At 50.4% G+C, this 20,552-nt stretch overlaps 1 protein-coding gene across 2 annotated transcripts in view; it reads left to right on the top strand.

The window, feature by feature from the left end:
• The window catches only part of LOC137057979 (bactericidal permeability-increasing protein-like), a 130,693-nt gene that overhangs the window by 70,163 nt on the left and 39,978 nt on the right, over window positions 1–20,552 (top strand). The window lies entirely within an intron of this gene.

The following is a 20,552-nucleotide window of genomic DNA, read 5'->3' as shown; positions in this document are numbered from 1 at the left end:
GGGTGAATTCCCGTCCCAGGAGATAATACCTGAGGGTGAGGATGGCCCACCTAATTGCTAGACACTCTTTTTCAATGGTGCTGTACTTAGTCTCCCTCTTAGAGAGCTTCCGACTAATGTACAGCACTGGCCGATCCTCTCCCCCCATCTCCTGGAACAGGACCGCTCCCAGCCCCCTGTCCGACGCATCAGTCTGCAACAAAAAAGGGAAAGAAAAATCAGGAGACTGCAAAAGTGGCCCACCACATAGAGCAGTTTTTATCTGGGTGAGGGCCCGCTGACACTGCTCCGTCCACTGGACCGGTTCCGTTGCTTCCTTTTTAGTGAGATCAGTCAGCGGGCTAGCAAGTTCCGAATAATTAGGCACAAACCTTCTATAATTTCCCGCTAGCCCCAGGAACTGTCTCACCTCCTTTTTGGTCTTGGGTCTCGGGCAGGTTGCAACTGCTGCCATCTTATCAATTTGGGGACGCACCTGCCCGTGACCCAAGTGGAAGCCCATATACCTGACTTCCACACGTCCAACTGCACACTTCTTTGGGTTGGCCGCTAGCCCAGCCACCCTCAGCGCTCTCAGAACAGCCCTGACATGCTCCATATGTTGCTGCCAGTCATTACTATAAATGACAATGTCTTCCAGATAGGCAGTGGCATATGCCGCATGGGGCCATAAAATGCGGTCCATGAGACGCTGAAATGTGGCCTGAGCCCCGAACAACCCAAAAGGAAGCGTAAGAAATTGGTGCAATCCAAACGGTTTTGTGAAAGCTGTTTTTTCTTTGGATAAAGTTGATAAGGGGATCTGCCAGTATCCTTTTGTCAAATCTAGTGTCGAATAAAAACGAGCAGTGGCTAGAAGATCAAGCAATTCGTCAATCATAGGCATTGGATACGCGTTGAATTTCGACACAGCATTCACTTTGCGGTAATCCACAAAGAAACGCACCGAGCCGTTGGTTTTCGGTACTAAAACTATCGGGTTGGCCCAGTCACTGTGGGATTCTTCTATTACCCCCATATCAAGCATTGGCTCTAACTCTTTCTGAACCACTTTTTTTTTGTGTGTTCCGGAAGATGATACGGCCGGCTGCGAACTACCACGCCCGGCTCGGTCTCAATATGGTGCTGAATGAGATTCGTTCGCCCGGGAAGGGGTGAGAACACGTCCACAAAATCTGCTTGCAACCTAGCCACATCAGTGAGCTGAGACGGTGAAAGGTGATCTCCCCCCGGGGCCATAGCAATAGATTTAACCTTAGTATTCACTTCTGGCCCAAGATCTTCCTCCGTCCCAATTACCATCATCAGCATCACTGATTCCGCCTCACTCCATTTTTAAGGAGGTTAAAGTGGTAGATTTGACGTGCCCCGCCCCTGTCCGTGCGCACCACCTCATAATTGAGATCCCTGACTCGCTGTGTAACCTCAAAGGGTCTGTAATGAGGTTTGTGGCTCTTATCTTTCTTGTGGGGAAGGAAGAAGGCAGGGTCGGTATGACTGGGACTAGAAACTTTTATTTTCACAATGCAACTGGTAAACATAAACACGCACGAGGGCGTAAAACTCTGTCTCTCAAAACTCTCACAGCTCAGAAATTGTTTCCTCTTTCAGGCTCAGGCTCAGGCTGTGTCTAGTCCCAGTCCAGGCTCTCTCGCTCTCTCTCTCTCTCTCTCTCTCCTCACGCAACGGCTTTTGTGCTGTCTCTCCATGCCAATTACTGCAATTAGACACAGGTGTTAATCATTTGCACTTGACCTACTTACTCCTCGCTCTGTCCCATACCTTCTCTCCCGCTACAGACCTCGCGAAACCACGCCCCCTCCGCCACATACCCCCACCGCCCGACTCAGTCCGGGGAGCCATCCGGCCTGCAGCCTCACCCCCAAACCCCCCCCCCCCGGGTCCTGGAGAGGAAGTCAGCCACAGCCATCTGAGCACCCGGCCTGTGGATCACCTTGAACTTAAATGGCTGTAAAGCTAGATACCAACGGGTGATCCGCGCATTGGTATCCTTCATGCGGTGGAGCCACTGCAGAGGGGCGTGGTCCGAACAGAGGGTGAACTCCCGCCCCAGGAGGTAGTAGCGGAGGGTGAGGACGGCCCACCTGATGGCTAGACACTCCTTCTCTATGGTGCTGTACATCGTCTCTCTCTTAGAGAGCTTGCGACTGATGTACAGCACCGGCCATTCCTCACCCCCCACCTCCTGGGACAGGACAGCGCCCAACCCCCTGTCCGAGGCATCTGTCTGTAGAGAAAAAGGGAGAGAAAAGTTAGGAGCTTGTAAGAGCGGGCCACCACACAGAGCAGCCTTTATCTGAGTAAAAGCCTGCTGGCACCGCTCCGTCCACTGAACCGTATCTGGTACCTCCTTTTTAGTTAAATCAGTCAGCGGGCTAGCGAGGTCCGAATAGTTAGGCACAAACCTTCTGTAATATCCCGCTAGCCCCAGGAACTGTCTAACCTCCTTCTTGGTCTTGGGTCTCGGACAGGTCGCAACTGCCGCCGTCTTATCAATTTGGGGACGCACCTGTCCATGACCCAAGTGGAAGCCCAGATATCTTACTTCCACCCGCCCAATTGCACACTTCTTCGGGTTGGCCGTGAGCCCCGCTCTTCTCAGCGACTTCAGGACAGCCCGCAAGTGCTGCATATGCCGCTGCCAATCCGCACTGTAGATGATGATGTCATCCAGATATGCGGCGGCATACGCAGCATGCGGCCGGAGAATTCTGTCCATCAGACGCTGGAAGGTCGCGGGAGCCCCGAACAAGCCGAACGGAAGTGTGACGAATTGGTGTAAACCGAACTTCGTGGTGAAAGCTGTTTTTTCTTTGGACATGAGAGACAAGGGGATCTGCCAATATCCCTTGGTTAAGTCCAGCGTCGAATAAAAATGAGCGGTCCCTAGCCGATCAAGCAATTCGTCCACCCTCGGCATTGGATAAGCATCAAATTTAGACACCGCGTTCACCTTACGATAGTCCACGCAGAACCGTACGGAGCCGTCCGTTTTAGGCACTAAAACTATCGGGCTCGCCCAGTCGCTGTTGGACTCTTCTATTACTCCCATATCGAGCATTGCTGCTAATTCCTCCTGTACCACTTTTTTTTGTGCTCAGGTAAACGGTACGGCCGGCTGCGAACTACCACACCCGGCTCGGTCTCGACGTGGTGTTGAATGAGGTCCGTTCGACCCGGTAGGGGCGAGAACACGTCTGCAAACTCTGCTTGTAAGTGTTTCACGTCAGTGAGCTGCGAGGGTGAGAGGTGATCTCCCCCAGGGGCCAGCGCGATAGATTGCGCTGTTTGGATCGCCTCTGGCCCGAGATCCTCCTCCCCACTCACCACCGTCGCTAGCATCACTGCGTCCGCCTCCACCCACTTTTTTAACAGGTTGAGATGGTAAATTTGACGTGCCCCGTCCCTATCCGACCGAATGACCTCATAGTCGAGATCTCCCACTCGCCGTGTGACCACGAACGGCCCTTGCCACTTAGCTAGTAATTTAGAGCTCGAGGTAGGGAGTAATACAAGCACCTTCACTCCCGGTGTAAATTTACGGAGCCTAGCGCCTCTGTTATATAGCTGTCTCTGTCTGTCCTGAGCCTGGAGCAAATTCTCCCGTGACAGCCGCCCCAAAGTGTGGAGTTTTGCTCTCAGCTCCAGGACATACTGAATTTCGTTCTTGCTCGCAGAAGGTCCGTCCTCCCAAGCTTCCCTAAGGACGTCCAGCACCCCCTGCGGCTGGCGCCCATAGAGCAGCTCGAAGGGGGAAAACCCCGTGGAGGCTTGGGGGACCTCGCGGACAGTGAATAACAGGGGCTCTAGCCATTTATCCCAATTTTTGGCGTCCTCGTGCACAAACTTACGAATCATGGCTTTCAACGTGCGATTAAAGCGTTCCACCAGCCCGTCTGTTCGTGGGTGATAGACGCTGGTGCGAATCGATTTAATGCCCAACAATTCGTAGAGTTCGCGGATTGTCCATGACATAAACGCCGTGCCTTGATCGGTGAGAATTTCTTTCGGAATTCCCACCCGGGAGATTAACGAGAACAGCGCGCCCGCTACACTTTTCGCCGAAATAGTGCGGAGCGGAACTGCCTCGGGATATCGCGTTGCATAGTCCACCAGGACTAATGCAAAGCGATGTCCCCGTGCTGACCGCTCTAATGGCCCGATGAGGTCCATCCCAATTCGCGCGAAGGGGACCTCCATCAGCGGAAGGGGGCACAATGGTGCTTTTGGGGTGGCCGGTGGGTTCACCAACTGACATTCCCGACACGACGCACACCACCTGCGTACAGTCTCGTGAATGCCCGGCCAAAAAAAACGGGCCATTAGACGGTTTAATGTTGCCGTTTGTCCTAAGTGCCCGGCCATTGGATTCACATGGAAAAGCATTTCCAGGCGGCTTTTTGGTACTAACAACTGGGTTGTATCCTGCTTTGACTGGGCGTCTTGGGTCACCCGATACAACCGGTCTCTTATCACTGAAAAATGTGGATAGGTGAGCGGTCGGTCCGGATGGAGGAGGTGGCCGTCGATGGACCGGACCTAATTGAACGCGTTTTTGAGCGTCTCGTCCCGGGACTGCTCCAGGGGAAAGTCATCATGGTCCTTGAGAAACCTGAAGGTTTCCCGGAGGTCCCGAATCCACCTCCCCCACCTGCACCGTCGTCACCTTCCCTCCCTTTTTAGGGAAGGTGACGATTAAACGAATCGTCAGGATCGTTGGGAGATTAAACGAAACAGAGCGTCCGCAACACTTTTTGCCGAAATACTACGGAGCGCTACTGCCTCTTGGTATCATGTTGCATAGTCCACATATCACTAATGCAAAGCGATGCCCACGTGCAGATCGTTCCAATGGCCCGATGAGGTCCATACCAATTCTCTCGAAGGGGACCTGCATTAACGGAATAGGGTGCAATGGCGCTCGGGCTGAATCAGGATTTGGTGGATTGAGGTTTGGTTACATCCTGAATCCACCAAAGCCGGATAGGTACCCCACTTAATACTCACGGGTATCTGGTACCAGCTAGCCTGACCGGGGGCAGCCTGTGGGACATCCGGGACCTGGATCATGGTGATCTCCCCCCGGGGCCATAGCAATAGATTTAACCTTAGTATTCACTTCTGGCCCAAGATCTTCCTCCGTCCCAATTACCATCATCAGCATCACTGATTCCGCCTCACTCCATTTTTAAGGAGGTTAAAGTGGTAGATTTGGCGTGCCCCGCCCCTGTCCGTGCGCACCACCTCATAATTGAGATCCCCGACTCGCTGTGTAACCTCAAAGGGTCCTTGCCACTTTGCCAGTAATTTAGAGCTTCATGTGTGCAGTAATACAAGGACTTTCTCTCCCGGTGTAAATTCTCACAGTTTAGCACCTCTGTTATACAACCGGGCTGTCTGTCCTGGGCCTGCAACAAATTCTCCATTGAAAGCCGCCCCAAAGTGTGGAGTTTTCTTCTCAGGTCCAGGACATACTGAATTTCGTTTTGACTCTCCGAAGGACCTTCCTCTACGGAAATACTACGGAGCGCTACTGCCTCTTGGTATCATGTTGCATAGTCCACATATCACTAATGCAAAGCGATGCCCACGCGCAGATCGTTCCAATGGCCCGATGAGGTCCATACCAATTCTCTCGAAGGGGACCTGCATTAACGGAATAGGGCGCAATGGCGCTTTTGGAGCGGCCGGTGGATTTACCAGCTGACATTCCCGACAAGACGCGCACCATCTGCGCACATTCTTGTGAATGCCCGGCCAAAAGAAACGGGCCATGAGACGATTTAGTGTTGTTCCCTGTCCCAAATGTCCAGCCATGGGATTACTCTTTGGCACTAATAATTGGGTTGTATTCTCTTTTGATTGAGTGTCTTGTGTCACTCTATACAACCGGTCCTTTATAATAGCAAAATACGGAAAAGAGAGCGGCTGCTCAGGCTGGACGGACTGGCCGTCGATAGAACGGACCTGTTCAAAAGCATGTTTCAGTGAATCATCTTGAGACTGCTCCAGGGGAAAGTCATCGCGCTCTGAGAGGATCAGCCTCTCAATCGCGCTCGGTTCCCCTGATTCAGCGCTCAGTGGTCCCGGTTCATTCTCCCCCACCTGCACAGCCGCTACCTTTTCTGGCTTCCTCTTATAACAAGAGACATCTGCACACAAATACCCCAATAAGTCTTTAAAAGCTGGCCAATTTGTTCCCACAATCAGCGAATGCCTGAGGTGTGGATTAACGGCAACCTCTACATTATGCTTTTGACCCCGAAATTGAATCACAACTGACACTACAGGATATTTCACCACATCCCCGTGCACACACACCGTACCTGAACTATGTGGCTTGCATCTTATGTCTCGGGCTGAATCAGGATTTGGTGGATTGAGGTTTGGTTACATCCTGAATCCACCAAAGCCGGATAGGTACCCCACTTAATACTCACAGGTATCTGGTACCAGCTAGCCTGACCGGGGGCAGCCTGTGGGACATCCGGGACCTGGATCATTGTCCCCACCTCCATCATCGGACACCTGTCAATAAAATGGTCCGGGTCCCCGCAACGCCAGCAGGCCGGCCCAGACCTACCCGCCACCCGTGTGGTGGTAAGTGGGCCCAGCGATGGCCATGGAGAGAGCGGGGAAGAGGTAGCAGCATCGTTCCCGCCGGAGCTCACCCCCGCCACCCCTGGGCGAAGCCCCAGAAAACTCCAGACTGCATCCACCCCTTCCTCAGGTTGGAATCCTGGGCGGGCCTGGAGGACGAGATCTGGGGAGAGGGACAGGTTTATGGGAGGAAGAGGGGGGAGGGGAAGAAAAAGAAGAGGAGAGAGAGAGATGGTAAGGGTCCGCCGACCCCTGGGCATGTCACTATGTTGTCCTCCGCCAGTTCGATGGCTGAGTCCAACGGCGTCAGGCGGTGGCACTGGACCCACTCGGCCGTTCTCCGTGCGAGGCGAGTGATGAACTGTTCCAGTGCCACTAGGTCGAGGATTTACTCGACGTCATTTCCCTCAGCCACCAGCCATTTGCGGCAGGAGTCCCGGAGCTGCTAGGCCATCACGAAGGGTCGGCCACTTTCGCCCTACTCCAGCGACCGAAATCGCTGGCGGTGTTGCTCTGGGCTCCGGCCGACCCTCTGCAGGATGGCCCTCTTGAGATCGGTGAAGACCAGGAGGTTCTGGACAGGCATTTGTTTGGCTGCAGTCTGAGATTCCTCTGACAGCAAAGGGATCAGCCGCACCGACCATTGATCCCGGGCCCATCCTGCCGCCGTGGCCGTCTTTTCAAAAAGGTCTATGAAAACCTCCGGGTCATCCTGCGGCCCCATCTTGTTCAGCAGCAGGTGGGTGGATGAACTCGGGATCGCTGGGGCTTCTGCCCGAACCTCCCGGTCCATCCAGCTCCGGAACCTCTTGCGGTCCTCCTGCTGGGCCTGTACGATTGCCTAGAAGCGGCGCTCTTGGTCGCTCCTAAGGTCAAGCAGGGCCTGGTGTTGTTCCTGATGTAGGACCGCGAGGGATGAGATAACCTCCGCAAATGGCGATGAAGTTGATGGTGATTGCATGGCGGTGGCGGCTTCTTCCTTCCACATGCCTGGTTTCGGCACCACTGTAACAAAGTTCAATTGGGATAAGGAAGGAAGAAGGCAGGGTCGGCTTGTTGGAGACTTGGGTACTTTTTATTATACTCTTTTCTGTCACAGAACATAAGTCCCTCCCACTGGCGTTCAAAATAAACTTAAAGGTTTCTCAGTTTCAGTTCAACAGCTCTCCAGAGCTGGGTCAGTCTCCGGGGTGGGTGTGGGTGTGTGGGTGTGTGGATGTGGGTAGGTGTGTGGATGTGGGTGGGTGTGTGGGTGTGTGGATGTGGGTGGGTGTGTGTGGATGTGGGTGTGTGGATGTGTGTGTGTGTGTGTGTGTGTGTGTGTGTGTGTGTGTGTGTGTGTGTGTGTGTGTGTGTGTGTGTGTGTGTGTGTGTGTGTGTGTGTGTGGTTCCCAAGCCTCCAGACAGTCTCTCTCCTCTAACACCTCTTCCTGGTGGTTTATATGGTCTCTCCACGCCCATTACTGGAACAAGACACAGGTGTTCATTATTTGCACTTCACCCACTTACTGCACACCTGTCTCCTGACTCTCTCTCCCGGCACAGACCTTGCTAAACCACGCCCCCCCCCCCCCCCACACACACACACACACACACACACACACAAAATAACTGCATTTCTTTTTTGCTAAATATTATAACATGTAAAAAGGACATTTCAGTGGAAGCACAATCTGTGTCTTTTTTCTAAATGATTTGAGTAAAAAGGGGAAAAATAGCTTTGTTTTTGAGTGACATGTTAATTGTGCAACCTTTACATAAATAAATAAATAAAGTGTAATTTGTCTTACTTTAAATTTTGTCATAGTATATATTTGGGTTGGGTCAATTTTAAGGAACACTTTTTTTAAGGAAGGGCAGAGTTAGAAAGTTCCGTTAGGTGGGACAGGCCAATATTAACTTCTTATAAGAGGACATTTGATAAGCTGATAAATTAAACAATCAAAATACTATGTATTAGTTTCAAACTGGGGTCCTCCAGAAGGTTCTAAGGCAGTGGTTTTCAAACTTTTTTAAGAGCGACCCTCTTTTCTCTTTTTTTTTTTTTTTGGTTAGTTGTCGCGACCCATATAAAGGCCTACAACCGAAGATTTACATTCAAATCAAATGAGTCAAGCCAAGCATAACAATACTTGTATAGGCTACAATGGGCCATTTGACTGTATTCTCCATTCAGCCACTAGAAGGCACACATATTCAGCTCAGCACTTTTCCACACAACCGCTTTTGATCCTTGATGCATTCACAACAGCGCAATGTTAATTTTGCACTAATTTGATAGCTAGGCCTATTGGGCTAATTAACTAGTTAACCGTTAACCAACAAAACTTTTGAAAGAGAGAGAAAAACAGGTAAATCACGTATAAGTCGCATTTGATTGCATTCAGAAATAATTGTAAATAAAGCAAAATAATGTAGCTACACTACAAACATTAAACACTACAAACATAGGTTATTTTAGTTCCCCTCACTCCAAAACAAATCCTTCAAATTTAACGGTATTCAGAACTATATAAAGCCAAAACGAAATAATTTAATGAGGAACTGAAAGTAACCAGTGTTGGACTAAATCCCTCATTCGAGCCCAAATGTCTCCATACTTGTGATGTATTTGGATGCTAAACCATTATTTATTATAGGCTTTTGCTACTTAACTCGCATGCAATATTGATGGAAAAAATCATCCTCTTCACATGCGCAAAAATGAGCTTGAGAATAGAGACCTCCACTCCCGCGGAACTCACAGAACCCGCGGAACCCAACGCATAGAGCGCGCGGTGCGGGACTAGATTTGATGGCTGAGTGCGGACTTTGCATGACTATCGCAAAATTTAAAAAAAATCTAAAAAGAAACATCTAGAAACAAATAAATTGTTATAAAATAAAATAAAAACGATTTACAGGTGAAGGCAGAGTAGGCCTATAACACGTTTTGCTGCGTTGTGCAATGTAACCAATATATTGGTTAAACATAGCCCATGTTTATTTCTAGAACGCAATGGCAAACAGATGTATTTAAGAGAAAATCCACTCACCGCTCAAAGGAGTTTTGGCGCAGTGCTGAATTCTGTATGCTGATTATAATCCTCTGATTATAACAAAGAAAGTTTAGACATTTTGAAAGATTCATTGTGCAGTAATTTTTATTGATAACAGAGCTTTGTGAGATCGCGTTGAACTGAGATGATACCTGTTATGTTGTCTCACTATCATAACATGTAGTAAACACTTGGGGTTAAACCACGTTCAATAAACACAGCTGAACATTTAGGAATACTTTACTTCTTCTGAATTTATTTTAAAGAACACAACAACTAATAATTGCAAGTGGCAGTGCCACCTGCAGGCACAATAGGGGAAAAGCAGAATTACATACATAACATTTCCTCCCCTCTTAATCCAGAAACAAAGAAAACATTGCTTTCTCAGAAATGCAAAAATTCAGCATTTATTTATTTTTCTACTCTAGAGGTAGAGGGTAGACTGCCTCTTGCCTCAAGCCAGTTGGGGGATTATTCTGCCCCATGTCAGAACAGGCTCACTAATATAACTAATTACAGTTCAGTCCAGCAAGCATCTCTCATGGCTCTATAATGTCAGACGATTGGGAGGCTTGATCACTCTGGCTGGATAACATCTGATCTGCACTGATGGAATGTTGAGTTTGCCATGGTTTGTCTGAGACTCCATTGATGTGTCACTGTTAACATCTTGTTCCTTTGCTGGTGGTGGATAAGAAGTGCCATTTAAAGAGGCTTGTATGGGAACAGACACATCACTGGTGTCAGATGGTTGTGTCACCAGAGTTTCAGCTGTTTGATTCGGAATAGACAAGAGTTGATCAGCATGCCGCCTCCATTCCTCAGAAGCTCCTACATCTACAGTATAAGATACTGGACCACTTTGAGCCTTCACTACACCTGAAGTCCATCTCTCTCTCCCTCTGTAATCTCGAGCCAGCACAGCATCACCAACTCCAAACTGTCTTGGCTTCGAACAACCAGCTCTCCGAAGAACCTGGGAGGTCTGTGAGAGTCACACAGCAGCTGTTACACTGGGCTTCAAGGCATCTAGCCGTGTGCGCAGCTGGCGTCCCAAAAACATCAGGGAAGGGGACTCTCTTGTCGTTGGATGTGGTGGGTTGCGGTATGTCAGCAAAAAGGTTTCCAGCCGCCTCTGGAGAGTAGAAGAGCCCTTAGAAGCCTTCAGTGCTTGTTTTAGCGACTGAACAAACCTTTCAGCCTGCCCATTGGTTGCCGGGTGATATGGGGCGGAACGGATATGTTTTACATGCTTGGCTTTCAGGAAAGTTACAAACTCCTGAGAGACGAATTGGGGCCATTATCACTTACAAGGACTTCAGGAAGTCCATAATGGCTAAAGTGGTTCCGCAAAACTTAAATTGTTTTTTCTGCTGTTGTTGATGTCATCAACTGCACCTCAGGCCACTTCGAATGTGCGTCAACCACGACTAGGTACATGTGACTGTAACGAATTCGTAAGGTAAGGAAGGAAGAGGACAAGGGGTCGGCTTGGACTGCTGACGTCTTTTATTGAATGACTTAAATCACAACGTGCACACTTCAGCGTCTGTCTTTTCTCATATGCTCAGTCTCAGTTTTACTTCCGGGTCATAGTACTTCCGGGTTCCGGATATCTCAGTGTCTCAGGGGGGTGCGTCAGCAGTCCGTCTCTCTCTCTCCTGCTTCCGATTCCGCCAGCGTTTTAACCTCTCTCCACGCCCATTACTGGAACAAGAGACAGGTGTTATCAATCTGCGTCCAACCCACTCACTTACCGCTCGTCCCGCGGCTCTCTCTCCCGCTGCAGACCTCGCTGAACCACGCCCCCTTGCCATAGTGACCCTCACATGGCCCAGCAAAATCTACATGTATACGCTCCCATGGTTTGCTTGGCCACTCCCATGGGTGGAGGAGTGCTTGGGCTGGCATTTTCTGTATTTGTTGACATGACTGACACGTTTTTACTTGCAGTTCAATGTCAGCATCAACACCAGGCCACCAGACATAACTGCGAGCAATGGCTTTCATTCAGACAATTCCTGGGTGGCCAGTGTGCAGTTCCTCTAGTACTCTTTTCCGCAGCTTGTAGGGAACAACGACTCTCAAGCCCCGCATTAAACACCCATGTTGGATAGACAGCTCATTGCGTCCGGAGATGAAAGGAGAGAGTCCACTGTTACCAGAAAGGTTGACAGCTTGAGTCCCTTTTATGACCATTTTGACGATTGTAGACAAGGTTGAGTCACTCATAGTCTCATGTCAGATATCAGTGGCACTGACAGGGAGTTTCTCCATTTGTCCGAGGTAAAACAGCTCTACGGCATCCTTTTTCTCTTTGTGCTCTAATTGTAATGGCAGGCAGGAAAGACCATCTGCATTTGCGTGATGTTCAGCTCTTTTGTACTCAATGGTGTAGTTATGCGCAGACAAAAGTAATGCCCACCTTTGCATCCGCGCTGCTGCCATAGACGGAATTCCTTTTTGCGGCCCGAAAATCATAGTAAGGGGCGGTGATCTGTGAAAAGCTTGAATTTTCATCTGTAAAGATACTGGTGGAATTTTCTGACCCCAAACACTATGGCCAGAGCCTCACGCTCAATCTGCGCATAATTCTGTTCTGCCTTGCTAAGTGTGCGTGATGCAAAGGCTATTGGCTTTTCTTCACCGCTGGGTAACACGTGAGAAATGATGGCACCAATGCCATAAGGTGATGCGTCAAAAGCAAGCCAAATGGCGTTCTGGGGGTCGTAGTGTGTCAAGACATTGTGTGACACTAGCTGATCTTTAGGCTTTTTGAATGCAGCATCACACTCTGCAGACCACTGCCAGCGTTTTCCTATACACAACAGGGCATTCAGAGGATTCGCTATGGTTGCCAGGTTGGGTATGAATCTTCCATAATAATTTAACAGGCCGAGAAATGATCTCAGCTGTGTGATGTTTGATGGAGCTGGTGCATTGACAATTGCACTTACTTTATTGGGTGACTTGTGTAAACCTTCAGCATCAATTATGTGACCCAGGTATTCCAATGAGTCCTTGAAAAAGTCACATTTCTCCTTCTCAGCATGCAAGCCAAACTGTTCAAGCCGTTCAAGGACTGCATCCAGATTTTCTAGGTGGTCCGCTTCAGTCCGCCCCGTAACCAGAATGTCATCCAGGTAACAATGGACATTATACAGAGCTTGTAAAATATGGTGCATAGCTCCAAGCTCGACTTTTGGACGAAGAGCATATGGAACAACTCTGGGCTGACAAAACGTCTCGGTTACGTATGTAACCCTTATTCCCTGAAGAAGGGAACGGAGACGTACGTCGGAACTGAACCGACAAATTGGGATCTGAACTCAGAGACCTATCCACTTCGAGTGTATAAAAACGAGCCAATCGGAGATTGGCATGTGATCCACACATTCCATGCTCCGCAAAGCAGTGCGGGTATAAATAAGGAAGTGGAAAAGATCAATGCTTTTTTTCAGCTGAGGAGCCGAATACATGACTGGGCTCATAGCGGAAGCACAGCACCTGGTGACGGGACGTACGTCTCCGTTCCCTTCTTCAGGGAACGAGGGTTATATACGTAACCAAGACGTTCCCTTTCAGTCGGTCACGTTCGACGTACGTCGGAACTGAACCGACGAATTGGGATCCCTATTGAAAACGCCAGGATGCTGGCCCTTCCAGCGTCCTGCTTGAGCGCGCTGGACCGTCTAGTATGGTACGGAAGTCAGGGCTCCAAGCAGGGAGATCAGTCACTGCTCTTTCTGCAAGACCCGCTTAGAGTGACCATAGACCGCTGGGAAGCATGCCCTCTCGGAAGAGGTACGCTGCGGAGCCACGTCCTTCAGGGAAGGAGTGGTGACGGAATAACATAAGGACTAACCTGGCAGGGTAGTGCAACATATGGCAGTCTCTGGGGTGGTTCCAGCCTAATTGTAGGGGGGAAAGAACACGCCCAGAGACGACAGAGCGGGATCTGTCAAGGGAAAGACACGGGGCTAGCCCGAAGAGTAGCTGGTACCGTGGAGGAATACACATATGGGGTTGCCGTGAGGGAACCGCTACATATGGAACCCAGCCTACAACCACGTTCCACAAGCATACGGGTGCAGGCCTAGCGTCAGAGGGTCCGCAATGTCTGACACCGCAAGGGGTGACGGAGGAGCTCGACAGGGTTAGCCGGTTTCCCGGGGAACACAACTGGAGACAATAAACGCACGTATCCGGCCCAGAGGGCCAATGAAGTCAGGAGCACTGTCTTCATTGACAAGATGAGCTCCAACCCGTCTTGCAGGAAGGAAAGCTAGACACCAATCGCACACCTTCGGGGGTCTTCCCGGTGGGAAGAGCACCACTCAACGAACAGGTTCCACTTCAGTACATAGAGGCGCCTCGTAGAGGGGGCTCTAGCTGAAGAGATGGTATCAACGACTGCTTGTGGTAGTCCATCTAGAACCTCCGCGTCCCGTCCAGGGACCAGACATGAACATTCCAGAGGTCTGGACGCGGGTGCCATAGAGTGCCCCGTCCCTGAGAAAGAAGGTCCTTCCTCAGGGGAATGGGCCAAGGAGGGGCTGTCGCGAGGAGAGTAAGTTCTGGGAACCAGGTCCGGTTGGGCCAATACGGCCCAACTAGCAAGACCTGCTCCGCGTCCTCCCTGACTTTGCACAGAGTCTGTGCAAGAAGGCTCACTGGGGGAAACGCTTACTTGCGTAGGTCCCGGGGCCAGCTGTGTGCCAGTGCATCTGTGTCGAGGGTACCCCCGGTCAGGGGAAAGTACCACTGGCAATGGGTCGAGTCCGGAGAGGCAACAGGTCTACCTGTGTGGCTCCGAACTGATCCCATATCAGCTGGACCGCCTGGGGGTGGAGTCGCCACTCTCCCGGAGGTGCTGGCTGCAGAGAGAGCTTGTCGGCTGTCTGGTTGAGCGCACCAGGGACATGAATGGCCCAAAGCGACCTCAGCTGCTTCTGACTCCACAGGAGCAGGTGGCGGGCGAGTTGGAACATGCGACGGGAGCGTAGACCACCCTGACGGTTGATGTACGCAACGGCCGCCATGTTGTCCATCCAGACCAGTACATGCTTGCCACGCAGCAGCCCCTTGAGGCGGCGCAGTGCCAAGTGTACTGCTAGCAACTCAAGGCAATTGATATGCCAATGCAATTGCGGTTCCGTCCACAGATCCGCAACTGCATGCCCGTTATACGTGGCCCCCCAGCCCATGGATGAGGCATCCGTGAACAGCGCAGCATGCCTGGACACTTGTTCTAAGGGCACCCTGGCCTGGAGAAATGTCGTGTCTGACCAAGGACTGAAGGTTTGGCGGCAATACGGAGTCACTGGGACCCGGTACTGGCCGCTCCGCCATGCCCACCTCGGGACTCGGCCATGAAGCCAGTGTTGGAGCGGTCTCATATGAAGCAATCCGAGCGGCGTCACTGCGGCTGCAGATGCCATATGCCCCAGGAACCTCTGAAAAAGTTTCAGTGGGACTGCTGTTCTGCCTTTGAACATATTCAAGCAGTTCAACACCGACCTGACTCGCTCCTCCGTGAGGCGCGCAGTCTGGTTGACCGAATCCAGCTCCATACTGAGGTAAGAGATTCTCTGAGTAGAACAGAGCTTGCTCTTCTCTCGGTTGACCCGAAGGCCCAACAGGCTGAGGTGACTGAGCACCATGTCCCTGTGTTCGCACAACTGCTACCGAGACTGGGCGAGAATGAGCCAGTCGTCGAGATAGTTGAGAATGCGAACGCCGCGTTCTCGGATTGGAACAATGGCTGCCTCCGCGATCTTCGTAAGACGCGAGGCGACAGGGACAGCCCGAATGGCAGGACCTTGTACTGGTATGCCCATCCCTCGGACGCAAAACCTAGGAACGGTCTGTGTCGAAGGAGAATCGAGACATGAAGTACGCGTCCTTCAGGTCGATCGCTGCGAACCAATCCTGGGGACGGATGCATTGAAAAATGTGTTTCTGCGTTAACATCCGAAACGGGAGCTTGTGCAGGGCCCGATTCAGGACGCGCAGGTCCAGGATTGACCGTAGCCCACCCCCTTTCTTGAGCACGATGAAGTAGGGACTGTAGAACCCTGTCTTCATCTCAGCTGGAGGAACCGGCTCGATCGCGTCCTTCGCCAGTAGGACCTCGATCTCTGACCGCAAGACTCGAGCATCGCTGGTGGTGAAGGTGAAGAGGACGCCCTTGTACTTGGGTGGCCGGCGGATGAACTGAATGACGTAGCTGAGTCTGATGGTACTGATGAGCCAGCGGGACGGTCGAGGGAGCTGTAGCCACACTCCCAGGGACCATACCCGCGGGACCAACAACACCACAGACATGCCCGGGGTGGGGCAGCGCAATGGAGTGCTCTGGCTCGACTCGGGAGGCCCGGAGGCGGCCCGGAGTGTCGTGCGAGTACTCCTGGTGCAGACAGGCAGTGGGTGAGAAGGCCCGGAGGCGTCCTCGAGCTCACTCGGCTGCTCGCTGCCCAGAGGCAGAGAGGTGGGAGAATCAGACCCGACTCGGGAGGCCCGTGGGCGGCCCAGAGTGTTATCTGAGTGTTCCCGGGAGGGGTAGAGAGTGGCTGAGAAGGCCAGAGGCATCCTCACAGCCCACCCTGCTGCCTGCTGCCCGAAGGCAGGGAGGTGGGGCACTCAGACCCTACTTGAGAGGCCCGAAGGCGGCCCGGAGTGTTGTCCGAGTGCTCCAGGTTGGGGTGTGGAGTGTGGGTGAGAAGGCCCAGGGGAGGTCTCAATACCCACACTACTGGCCCCTGGCGAGGGAGGGGAGGAAAGAAGCAGCAAGGCCCGGGGGCGTCGCACACTTCCAACCTGGCCCTCTTGGGGCCCAGAGAGAGAGGAAACTTCTCTGAAAATGTGGGTACCGCTGGACTCCGGAGAGCCAGTGGCAGAAACGTTAACCAGTCAGGGCCCCCCGGTCCTCCTCCGAGGGGGTGGGGGAGGGATACGAATATCACCTCCCCCCGAGCAGCTCCTGTTCTCCCCAGCCTGTCCGTCTCAGGGCCGCGTCCCATTGCGCTTGCCTGCCGGTTAGCGGGACCCTGGACGGGTTGGGCGCCTCCCTCGCGCCCGGCACCCTGCTCCTCCAGTGGAGGCTGCTGCTCGGCTCTAGCAGGGTGGAGGCGGACGCAGGAGGGGATGCCCTCGGTGACAAGCCGGCAGAGGCGCAGCAACCGACGACCGAGCAGCTGGTCATTGGCACCATGGTGCAACGCCTCCATCTGCTTCTGGGCCACCAAGAACTGCTGGGCAAACTTCTTGTTGGCGTCGCCGAGGAGGCCAACCTGACAGACAGGCTTTTCTTATGCATATCTGCCAGGTTAGCCCCCTGTTCCTGGACCACTAGTGTGGACTCCGCCTGACCCAGGGAGCGTGCAGTGATTTTCGTCGCCCCTAGGGCGAGGTCCAACACCGCACGCAGTTCCTGCACAACCCCTGGGCTGGGACTACCCTCGTGCGTGCAGGGCAGAGGGCAGTGAGAGAGGGAAAACAATTATATATATATTTTTGGCCCTTATGGCACTCCATATTTCCCTCTCTCTGATGCAGCAATTGACATCTGTCCTCTCAGGATGCTTTTGATGCGATAGAGGAGTGGGGGCCCGAAGGGATTTACCCGGCAGGGTATTCCCACTGTAATCCTCAGGCCACCAGCGCTTATCAGCCAAAGTAGCCCTTTTCCAGTAACACCAGAAAATAAACTAGATCGGGGGATAGGCGAAGGAACTCCACCCCATCTAAACTCGATCGCATCTAAAGCGCCGACTGACGCACGCTGGTTGTTGTGACAACCACCGCCGTCAGCCGGCCGCTCGACGGCACACAGCGCGCTGAACACTCAAGCCTTTTATGAGAAGGGTGAGATGAACAACGCGTCGACGTGACCATGTTCTTTGCGAGAACATGAATCACCCACGATCGCAATCTCACATGCGATCGTGGCCATCAACGAGGACAGGAAACAGTTGCATTCCAGGAATGCACGGTTTGAATGACATCTTGAAAAAGACGCAGGGTCAAACCGTTTTGTTCTTTTAGAATGGAAAAACTGCTCTTTTAGATGTGCTGAAGCACTCAGGGAGATGACTGCGGCCAGCACACAGTCCACAGTGCAAGCCTGTGTGTGGCACTCAAGTTTGGAAAAAACGCCCAGCGAACCAACAAAAAGCTCTTTTTTGAATGCAAGCAATTGCAACTGTCGATCACTCGCTGAAGCGTCGTTTCACCCACACTGGCAGTTCTCCTTCTCTCACGAGATTCAATTTTAACACTCTTCGTGGGAACAGCAAACACTACTGTTCGGCTCCGAAGTTGAAAGCATTGATCTGCCATTCTACTTCCTTATTTATACCCGCACTGCGGGGCGGAGCATGGAATGTGTGGATCACATGCCAATCTCCGATTGGCTCGTTTTTATACACTTGAAGTGGATAGGTCTCTGAGTTCAGATCCCAATTCGTCGGTTCAGTTCCGACGTACGTCGAACGTGACTGACTGAAAGGGAACTTGGGTTTGTGTTCAGGTTTCAATGTTATTTTAGCTTTAATGCTCTTCATTTCTCCCAAATGTTTAGAGAAAACAGTGGAATGTTTCTGCAGCACAGCTTCTATTGTCTTCAATTTGACTGTTTTTATTTCTTTCCAGTTCAGTTTGATTCGACGCAACCACTCTCTGCCATAAAGTGGTGGATAGTCCCCCTGCATGACATACAATGGAAGAACAGCTGTCTGCTTGCCCATTTTTACATGTACATCAATTACACCTTCAGGATGCAATGCTTGTCCTGTGTATGTACGAAGAACAATGTCAGTTGGTTTAAGGGCAGGTGTTTCAATATTCGATCATAAGTCTCTGTTGAAATCAATGACACTGCTGCACCCGTGTCCAGTTCCATTTCCAGTGGCATACCCTCAATTTCTGGTTTCACAATGATACTGGACTTTTTCTCCAGGCTGTGACAGTTTATACAGAGCCAAATCAGAATCTGTCATCATCATTGGACATTGCATCAGCATCAAGGCGGTGTACACTTCCCTTTTTTATATAGCCTTTCTGCTTAATTGCTTTCGTTGGCCGTGCAGCTCTCTTTGTTTTTCTGTCATCGTTAGTTTTCCTGCAAACGCGACTGATATGGCCCTTTTTTCCACATGTGTTACAGTTTTTGTCCATAAACCAGCAGTCATCGTCACTATGGTTATTCTTTCCACATCGTTTGCATTTGTTTTTACTCTTTGATAAACACTAAAAATACCGCTAACTCTACCGCTCTCTGAAAAGTCAGCGTAGATTCAGTCAACAAGTGCTTTTGTGTAGCCTCACTCTTCAAACCACACACAAATCCATCGCGAAGAGCATCATCCAAATGTCCCCCAAATTCACAGTGTTCTGACAATCCTCTAAGTACTGCAACATACTGTGTCACCAACTCGCTCTCTTCCTGATTCCGCCTGTGGAAACGAAAACGCTCCGCGATGACCAGGGGCTTCGGAGAGAAGTGCTGCTGTAGCGTGTCTGTGATGTCTCTAAAACTTTTCTCTCCGGGTTTGTCCGGCGCGATGAAGACTTCGGAGTAATCCATATGTTTTTCCTCCGATCACACTGAGTAGCACACGCACTTTCTTGTCGGCCTCAATGCTATTAGCTTTTATGAAGTGGTCAACTCTTTAAATGTAAGTGGTCCATGGTTCACCGTTTTCATCAAACGCTTCCATGTGGCCATTGGTAGCAGCCATTCTAGCTAACCTAGCACACTTTAGCTACGCTGAGAAAATAAAATAAAAGTTGTAGTACACCTAACTACTCAAGATTCACTATGGTAGTTTCGTACAAAGAATCCACCTCGTCGCCAATTATGTTATGTTGTCTCACTATCATAACATGTAGTAAACACTTGGGGTTAAACCACCTTCAATAAACACAGCCGAACATTCAGGAATACTTTACTTCTTCTGAATTTATTTTAAAGAACACAACAACTAATAATTACAAGTGGCAGTGCCACCTGCAGGCACAATAGGGGAAAAGCAGTATTACATACATAACAATAGCTTTTTTGGAATTATGAAGGGAGCGCACTTTGCAAGTATTCTGCCACTCCAAACCATGCACACGCAGCTTTTACGTTAAATTGCTTGAAATAGTGTCATGGACTTACAGAAGAAAAAAACGATGTTGTATGCGGACAGGAGCGGCACGAAACATGAATGTTGCGAGTGTTGGAAACACCTGAGTGGAGCAGTGCACACGCTGAATGGCAAGAATTGTTGGCTACTTCTGACTATTTAAACTGAGCTGTGTAACTTTTTATATATTAGGTTGGCTGTTTTATTTTAATAATGAACTGACTGCGATGTCAAATTTGCAATGACATCACAGTTCGCATGTTGTGTGCACGTGAGGCGCCCGTGCGTAATAGCAGAGGAAACAAATATCTGTAATGGTCATACAGATAATAAGAGAAGGACATTGTTCAAAATTGCAAAAGTGTTTGCAACATTGTGCTATTGTAAAATAGCCTAAAGAAAACAAGATTTGCTCTCTGTCGTCTGGGTTTCCATTTCGTGAGCTTGTTTGGAGAAGCGTCGCGCCTCACGATAATGAACCAGTCAGCAGCAACGGTCGCACATTTCTTTTCCTTTTTTTTCTTAATCTGTTAATTATTTAAGTCAAATATATTTCATGTATTTATTACTTTTATATAGGCCTATAGACTTATTTTATGAAAATATTTTTTTTTAATTTTTAATGTAAGCTAACTCAATTCTTCTTAATTGTCCTGGCAACCCATTTTTTAATTCTCGCAACCCACCCGAGGGTCACGACCCAGGGTTTGAAAACCACTGTTCTACATTAACTGTTTCATTTCTAAATGTTTCTCTCTTT

This window comes from Pseudorasbora parva, chromosome 22 (genome assembly GCF_024679245.1).
Source record: "Pseudorasbora parva isolate DD20220531a chromosome 22, ASM2467924v1, whole genome shotgun sequence".
NCBI classification, from domain to species: domain Eukaryota; kingdom Metazoa; phylum Chordata; class Actinopteri; order Cypriniformes; family Gobionidae; genus Pseudorasbora; species Pseudorasbora parva.
The sequence above is the reverse complement of the archived record's forward strand: the minus strand, read 5'-3'. Positions and strand labels throughout refer to the sequence as shown.